The sequence below is a fragment of the Silene latifolia genome, chromosome 6 (genome assembly GCF_048544455.1).
Source record: "Silene latifolia isolate original U9 population chromosome 6, ASM4854445v1, whole genome shotgun sequence".
Lineage (NCBI taxonomy): Eukaryota > Viridiplantae > Streptophyta > Magnoliopsida > Caryophyllales > Caryophyllaceae > Silene > Silene latifolia.
Window position 1 is genome coordinate 68,880,121 of NC_133531.1, and position 7,679 is coordinate 68,887,799.

General features: G+C 41.7%; 1 non-coding gene across 1 annotated transcript; it reads left to right on the forward strand.

Moving 5' to 3' along the window:
- The first annotated feature begins 2,518 nt into the window (after window positions 1-2,518).
- Window positions 2,519-2,625, forward strand: LOC141588966 (small nucleolar RNA R71). The gene has a single exon (XR_012519930.1). It is a non-coding gene; the product is annotated as a small nucleolar RNA R71 (small nucleolar RNA).
- The last annotated feature ends 5,054 nt before the right edge of the window (window positions 2,626-7,679 follow it).

Below are 7,679 nucleotides of genomic sequence, written 5' to 3' on the forward strand. Positions count from 1 at the left end.
TTTTGTTAAATCCGCAAATCACTTCCGCCACTTTCCTCCTACCCTTCAGTCGCATCTTTCCCTTCCCTTCACCTCAAAACCTCCATGGAAGCCTTTGTGAAGATCCTTGTGCCTTAGGAGAGCTCTCTTGAGTCGGGTAACGGTCTTTTGCCTTGTCTCTCCCTATAGGTATGTCACAATCATCATCCGTGTCCTTGTCTCTATAGTTAGGGTTTGCTTGTTAGTAATAGATATTTGTATGGTGGCTATAGGCGTTGCTTGATCGCTGGACGTATTATCTGTCGACATGGATTGGTTGCGGTTGCTTAAAGGTAGGTTCGCCTACTCAGTTTCTGTAGATGGTCTAGTGTGTCGGTCGTTGTGGTAGTATTGTGGTTGTTTGATACAGTAATTGTGTGTCTTGTGATCGTGGTTGTGATTGCTGTTGATGGTTCTCGAGATGCGTTCTCGGCTGAGTGGGGTCACTTGCGGGAGTGACTTCACGCCCTAGTTTCGCCCTTCGTGGAACCCGCCACGGAAGGGGATGTGCACATTAACGGGATAGGGTTGTCGCTCGGTATGATGAGCGGGGCTTAGGTGGGAACGGCTGCGGTCCCCCACTGGCAGGGCTGGTCCAGTGGACAGTCAGTGACAGAGTTGGTTGGAGTATTGTGATTGCGGTTGGGACTGATGTCATTGTTTGTATTGTTGATTGTAGTTGCCATTGTCCTGTCTTGTCTCAGTACTGACCTTGTTTGGTTGTTTATTTGTTATGTGTCTGCCGTGATCCCTTATGGTGAGCAGTCGGTCTTAGCAGGTGTTGATGTTGTGGATAGCTGGAGTCCGGGCAGGGATGAGTCTTCACGAGATATGATGGTCATAGCGAGTAGTCTTTGGGTTGTACCTTGTATTGTATTTTGGTTTGAATCGCTTGTAATATAGTTTAATAGTTCTTTTATTGACATTTGATAACTACTTTCCTCGGGTAACCGAGATGGTAACGCCCTTATATGCTAAGGAAGGCCTAGTTAAGGCTCCTCTGGATATGGGGGTGTTACAGTTCCTCTTACGCGATAAAATTTCTTTAATAAACTTAAGGTAAGAGGGTACCTTTGTCAGCAAATCGGTGAATGGCACAGTAACTGCCAAGCTTTTCAAAAGTTCAATAAATTTGCCGAATTGTTGATTGGCCTTAGAATTCTGCAGACGCCTTGGGAAGGGAAACGTGATAGGTATCTCAAGTCCCTTGTTTCTCTCTTCCAATGTATCTTCCGGTGCAAGTTTTGTATCCTTTGGACGCTTCTTACCTCTCGAACAAGGTCTTTCCGGTGATTTATCGCTTAAACGAGCACTAGCAGGCTCTCGAATAAGCTTCCCGTCATCAAAACTACTCGATCGACCAAAATAACCATTCGATCGAGTAGAATCTTCATCAATATCACTCGATCGAGTGAAATTTTCACTCGATCGAGCAACTCCATTTTACGCTTCACTCGATCGAGTAGAAAAGCTACTCGACCGACCATTACTATTTTCTTGTTCACTCGATCGAGTGGAAAAACCACTCGATCGAGCACTTTCATCCCCAAATCTGCTCGATCGACCACCTGAAATTAATCGATCGAGCACTTGCTTTGCCGTGAGCTCACTTTCTTCGACAGAACACTGTTCATCATCAGTTATAGCCTTCCTTGGGTCTGATTTTTGCATTTCCGGTCCCTCATATGAACGACCGCTTCTCAGATTGATGAAATTTACCGTCTCGTGTGGATTCTTCTCATTTTGAGTCGGTAATTGACCCTGCTTTCTTGAAGATTGGTTCGTGGCTAGTTGGGCAACTTGAGTTTCAAGTGCCTTTATGGACGCATCTTTCTATTGATCACTCAGCTGAAACTGCTTAGTAAAGGCTTGCAACATAGACTTAAGCTCACCAATTTCACTCACCCCACCAGAAGATGATGCACCGTGGTTAGGAGGAGTAAAGGAAGGAGGCTTTTGAAAGCCTTGTTGATTCTTGTGTGGAGGAACATAAGGCTGCTGCTGGTGCGGAGGAGGTGTAGGATTGAGCACATTTTGACTAGTCCACCTCAAATTGGGATGGACTGCCCCTTGGTTGTTGTAATAGGAACCCCCTTCTTGCCTATATTGCTGAAAAGCAAGGACTTGTTCCTTCTCCACAAGACACCCAACAACAGTGTGGCCATCATTACCCCCACATCTCTCACATGAAACGGTCTCTCCTCTAGTAAGAACATGGACCGTCTGAGGCTCCCCAGCAGCTTGTAACTCCAACTTGTGAAACCTAGCATTCATGGTCTCCAGCTGAGCCAAAACCTGCTTATCAACTGCATGAACTGTTCTAATCCCATCCCTTGGGTTTCCATACTCAGCACTGTGATTAGCCATCTCTTCAATAAGAGACCACCCCTTATCATCATCGGTGTTCTCCTGGAATCTCCCACTAGATGCCGCATCAAGTATGGCTCTGTGGTCATCATACAACCCATTTTAGAACTGATTAGCTAGAAACCATGGGTCAAAACCATGGTGAGGAATAAACCTCACCAAATTCTTGAATCGTGACCATGCCTCATAAAAACTTTCATCGGGAGCCTGCCTGAAACTAGTAATCTTGGCCCTCAGCAGATTGGTGCGCTGTGGAGGGAAATATCTCTTGTAAAAGGCAAGAGCAAGAGACTCCCAAACTGTAACCCCAGCAGCTGTGCGGTCCAAGCCAGTCAGCCACTCCCTGGCTGAGTCAGCTAAAGAGAAAGGAAATAAAACCTCCTTAATCTTATCTTGAGTTACCCCCTTAGTGGCGGGGATAGTAGAACAATAATCGGTAAAGGTCTCCATATGCTTTCTTAGATCTTCACCTGCCACACTCCTATAAATATTTCTCTCCACCAGATTGATATAAGAAGGACGGATGTCGAATGTATTCCCATCCTCAGTCTGGAGATTGAAACCTTTCGGAATAGAGGATGCTTTAGGCACCGAGTGACTGGAAAGCTTTGGCATCTTTACTGTAGAAATCGAACTATCTTCTTCGAAAAGAGAGTGATGTAGCTCTGGCTCGAAAGTACTCAAGTCTTCCTTTCGTGATTTTCTCTGCAGACGGAGTCTATGCCTGTATAATCTTTCTGGCTCTGAATCAGCTGAAACTAATTCAAACCTGTCTGACCTGGGCATAAACAACACTGAAGGAAAATAATAAGAACGGCCTCAAGGAATAAAAATTCCCTGAGACGGATAAAATAAACGGAACGAAAACAAATAGGGCAATTGCCTCCCCGGCAACGGCGCCAAAATTTGACACGTCTGTCGTGTACCTGTCAAAAATAAACTAACTATATAGCTAGGGAAGTCAGGTCGATCTCCACAGGGAGGCAAGATATCTGTAGTAGTCCGTCTATTTTGTCACAAATGGAGGGGGGGGGGGGGGGGGTTGTTTGAATTGTTATCTAAACTACGAGTTTTAAAGGAAAGAGAAATAAAGGGCAAGAGCAATAAAGGTAGAGCAATAAGATTAAACTATCAGATAGAGAGGGACATGTCAGGATTTTGGTTCACTACGGTAGTCCAGTGACTCAGCTGTAAATGATTCAGATGAATTAATGTAAGACGGATGTTGAAAGGTCCTTTCGGTCCACTTTCTATCCTAAAATACCACTAACTTAATTTTCATTCTCGTCAGGGTAGTCTACTGTTCATAACAGGCCTATTTAGTCCAATCTTTCGATCTAGGATTAATTTTAGCCAGATTAAAGGTTAACTCAGAAGCGTGCACTCAACTAAGTCAAGTAAATACAATTAAATTGCTATGGTGACAGAGTCTCGTAATTAATTCATCTATTTCATTCACTACATCGTCATATTCCTACCGCAGATCCCCTAATCCCAACATGAAAGGGGTTTAGCTACTCATGTCGCGAATTAAAATAACAACAGATAAATTCTCAGCAGTAAACATTATGAAATAAACAATAAATCGCATAAAAGTAAATTAGGGCAGAAGAACAAATGCAACGAAACGAAGAATTAAAGCAAACAAGAGATTAATTATTAATAAGGGAGAAGAAAGGAATTACAATCAAGCGAATCCGGCGTAAAGAACAATCGAATCCGAGCAATAATAACCCCAAAGGTAAAGTTACAGTGAAGAAGAATGATTAACGCAGTAAAATTTTGATAAAAGCTAAGTAGTGAATAAAAACTCCTGCTAATGACCTAACTAAAGCTTGCTTAAATAGAAAATAATTAAGTTTTTGCGGAATAAAACATAACACGGGCTAATTAAAGCCCATAATAGCGAAACCACTCGATCGAGTGGATTAAAACCACTCGATCGAGCAAATCTTCAGCAGCATCTACTCGATCGAGTAGATAGTTACTCGATCGAGTAACTCGTCTTTCTGCAGCTTAAGGATCGAGTAGAAATCTACTCGATCGACCTTCTTGGGACGTAAAAACCACTCGATCGAGTGGTAAAACTGCTCGATCGAGTTCTTTGACTTCATTTCAGCTCAAGTCCGTCACCGACTGCCTCGTAATGCGTGCCACGACGCTTCCAAACGCAGTATCTCACTCTGGAAAATCCCGTCTCCTCTAAATGCATGCAAAAAGGACGAAAAAGAGTACGATTCCACTACTTTCGCGTTCATTTCTACAAAATGGACAAAACGAACCAAAGTAGCCAATTCGGGGCAAAATACTATAAAAACAGTATAAAAATGCATAGAAATACGTGCTAAAATAGGCAAAAAAGGCTATATAAAAAGTACGTATCAATCATATTCAGATTATTATGTTAAAAGAAACATGAACAATTGAAGATGAAACAAAACAATAAGATGATTAAAAGACGAAGGAAGAAGAAAGGAAGCAGGAACTGCGGCAGCCTCAGGAAGAGGCGCAGCAGGTGCTGCGTCCCTTCGAAGAGGCGCAGCAGGTGCTGCGTCCCTTCGAAGAGGCGCAGCAAATGCTGCGTCCTTTCTCGTTGTTTGTCTCCTGATAATCCGAAAAAAGGGTTTGAAATAAGGTTTCACAAATCAGTTTTAAGCGTATTTTCGACATAAATCTTACAATGATGATTACAAAAATAAAAAACAAGAATTAAAAGAAGGATTTACACACTCAGACTTACATGTTTGACAAACGAGATGAACTAAGTTAACGTTTAGTGATGCTCGACTGGAATGTACGACGAAAGTGCCCTCTTAGAGGAATTAAATAGATTGATTAAGTTGATTGATTGTGGAGTTGGTCAAATTGGTCGGTCATGCAAAACGAGGCTGGTACTCAGAAGGATCCGAGCTTACGTGGTCAAAAGTTCAAGCACGTAGACGCTAAAAAGTAAGAACGTGGTCTTAGAATGCAAAGGGAGAAGAGAAGGGCGGACACTCGCGTGAGAAATATGAGAAACGAAGGTCCCTATTTATACTAATCATACGATGGAAGTTAGGGTTTTCGGAGAAACTTTGGAAGTGAATCTCGAAAAGATACGAAAAAAAACGCAGAAAAGGACTGAGGAAGAGGCGCAACAAGCACTGCGTCTCTTGGAAGAGGCGCAGCACCTGCTGCATCTTTTCCTCAGTGGTTTCCTCCTGCGGAAGAAAGATTTCCGTGTTTCTATTATGGAATAGAGGATTAATCTTATTTACATAATATTTTATATGATAAATTTCGGGATATATTTTACCAAAGATTAAAGGATTGGAAAAAATATGGAATAGAAATATCCGGAATATTCCAGAACATTATGACTCGGCATTTTAAACGGTTATTGGAAAATGAAGACGGTTTTTGACCCGGACTCCAAATGTACTCTAATTACTGTCAAAAGGACCGTATCGGCGCGTAGATGACGACTATGAGGTAGACACAAGTGTTTGAGCGATCACTTGAAGATAAACTTACGAACTGTCATAAATCGTTCCGTGTACCTGGCCGGATTATGTCTTTTCGGTTACTTGTCGTTAGGAGCACCTAGACCAAAACACAATTTATAACTTCACAAACAACTCTACAATTAGTAAAGAGGAAAGTAAAGGTCGGATCCCAAGGGACGGGAATTGAGATGAGATTTCTATTGCAACTAGTGGTGTCTTAAGGGGTGTCACAATTGGGGTTGATGTAGAAGGTCACTAAACTAAATAGCAATGAAAGTAAACAAGCAAGATGAATTAAAAAGGGTTGTAAACAATTGATAAAAAGCACTAGGGTGTCATGGGGTCATAGGGGATTCATGGGAATTGATCATACAAACATATTCTCAAGTTATCAGCAAGCAATTATTGTTGTGATGGATTGAGTTGGTTTATATCTTACAATCCTAGGAAAGTTTGGGTCCCGGAGCCGAATCGATTACATTGTACAACGCCTACAAGTCGACTTAATCTTCCCTACTCAACAATATGCGTGGTCTAATGAGACTCGAGTTGGTTTATGTCTTACAAGTCTCATTGAAAAGATAGGTGATGGGTAAAAAATGCAAGGATTCATAGGCTCACATTTCATCAAACATAACATGTGCATAAGTTTAGATCACAACAAGCAAGCAAATAAACTATGAAAGCATATTAATTTAAGCATGAATCATTCCCCATGTTGGTTTCCCCTAATTACCCATTAACCCTAGCTAAGGAAACTACTCACTCATTATCATGTTGAACATGCTAGCAAGGTTGTCAATCATACCAACAAAGTGAAACATGATGAATAAATGAAAGTGATTAAAAATAATTAAAAAGGGATTAAGAGAATTATACCTACTAATGATTCCAATAATAAAGCAAAGAATAAAAGAAGTACTTGATGCTTGATTGAGAGGTTGTCAATCTCCCAATAATAACCCAAATAATCTTCAATTACCCAAAATAAAGGATGAACAAAAGAGAGATTAAAGAAATAAAACTTGTATTAAAACTTGATTAATTGTTGATTACAAGATTAAAGAGAGATTTGATTGATATTAACTACACTAAAGATTGCTAAGAAGAACATGCTCTTCTAATTAGACTAATGGGGTATTTATAGTGGGGATTAGGTGTGTGAATTAGGGTTAACTAAGGGCTTAAATGATGATTAAGTCCCTACCTAAGGAAACGCCGGTCTTTTTTGGAAAGACTCCGGTCTCTAGGGTGACTCCGGTCTCTAGAAAAAGATGTGCATCTTTCTTGAAGCTTGAAGAAGACGAAATGGGTCTGCCTAGGAATCCGGGCGTCTTTAGCACGGGACGGGCGGATTCGGTGGTCTCTGCCCGGGCGTCTTGGGGAGAAGACGGGCGTCTTCTGGTGCTCTTGCCCGGGCGTCTTGGAGTGAAGACGCACGGATTGTGGTGGTGGAGACGGGCGTCTTCTGGGGAAGACGCACGGATTGCTGGACAGTCTCGTTTCTTCTTCTTTTCTTCCTTTTTCTTCATAAGATCCTTGGGGATTTCCTCGGGGATGCAAGGATCTTTTCTCATCATTTCCCATCTACTATAGTATGTACAAAGGCCTTCTAATCTTGTCTCTCCTTGATGCTTGGTCATTGAATTCAATCAATTTAGTCTCGTTTTGCCATGAAAATGCAAGGTTTGCACTCCTTTCCTACCAAGGGATCAAAACCTCAAAGAATATGCAAAACAAAGAACTAAAGACAATAAATGACCCAAATATGCACTAAAAAGCATGGGAACAAGGCTAATTCGGGGACTA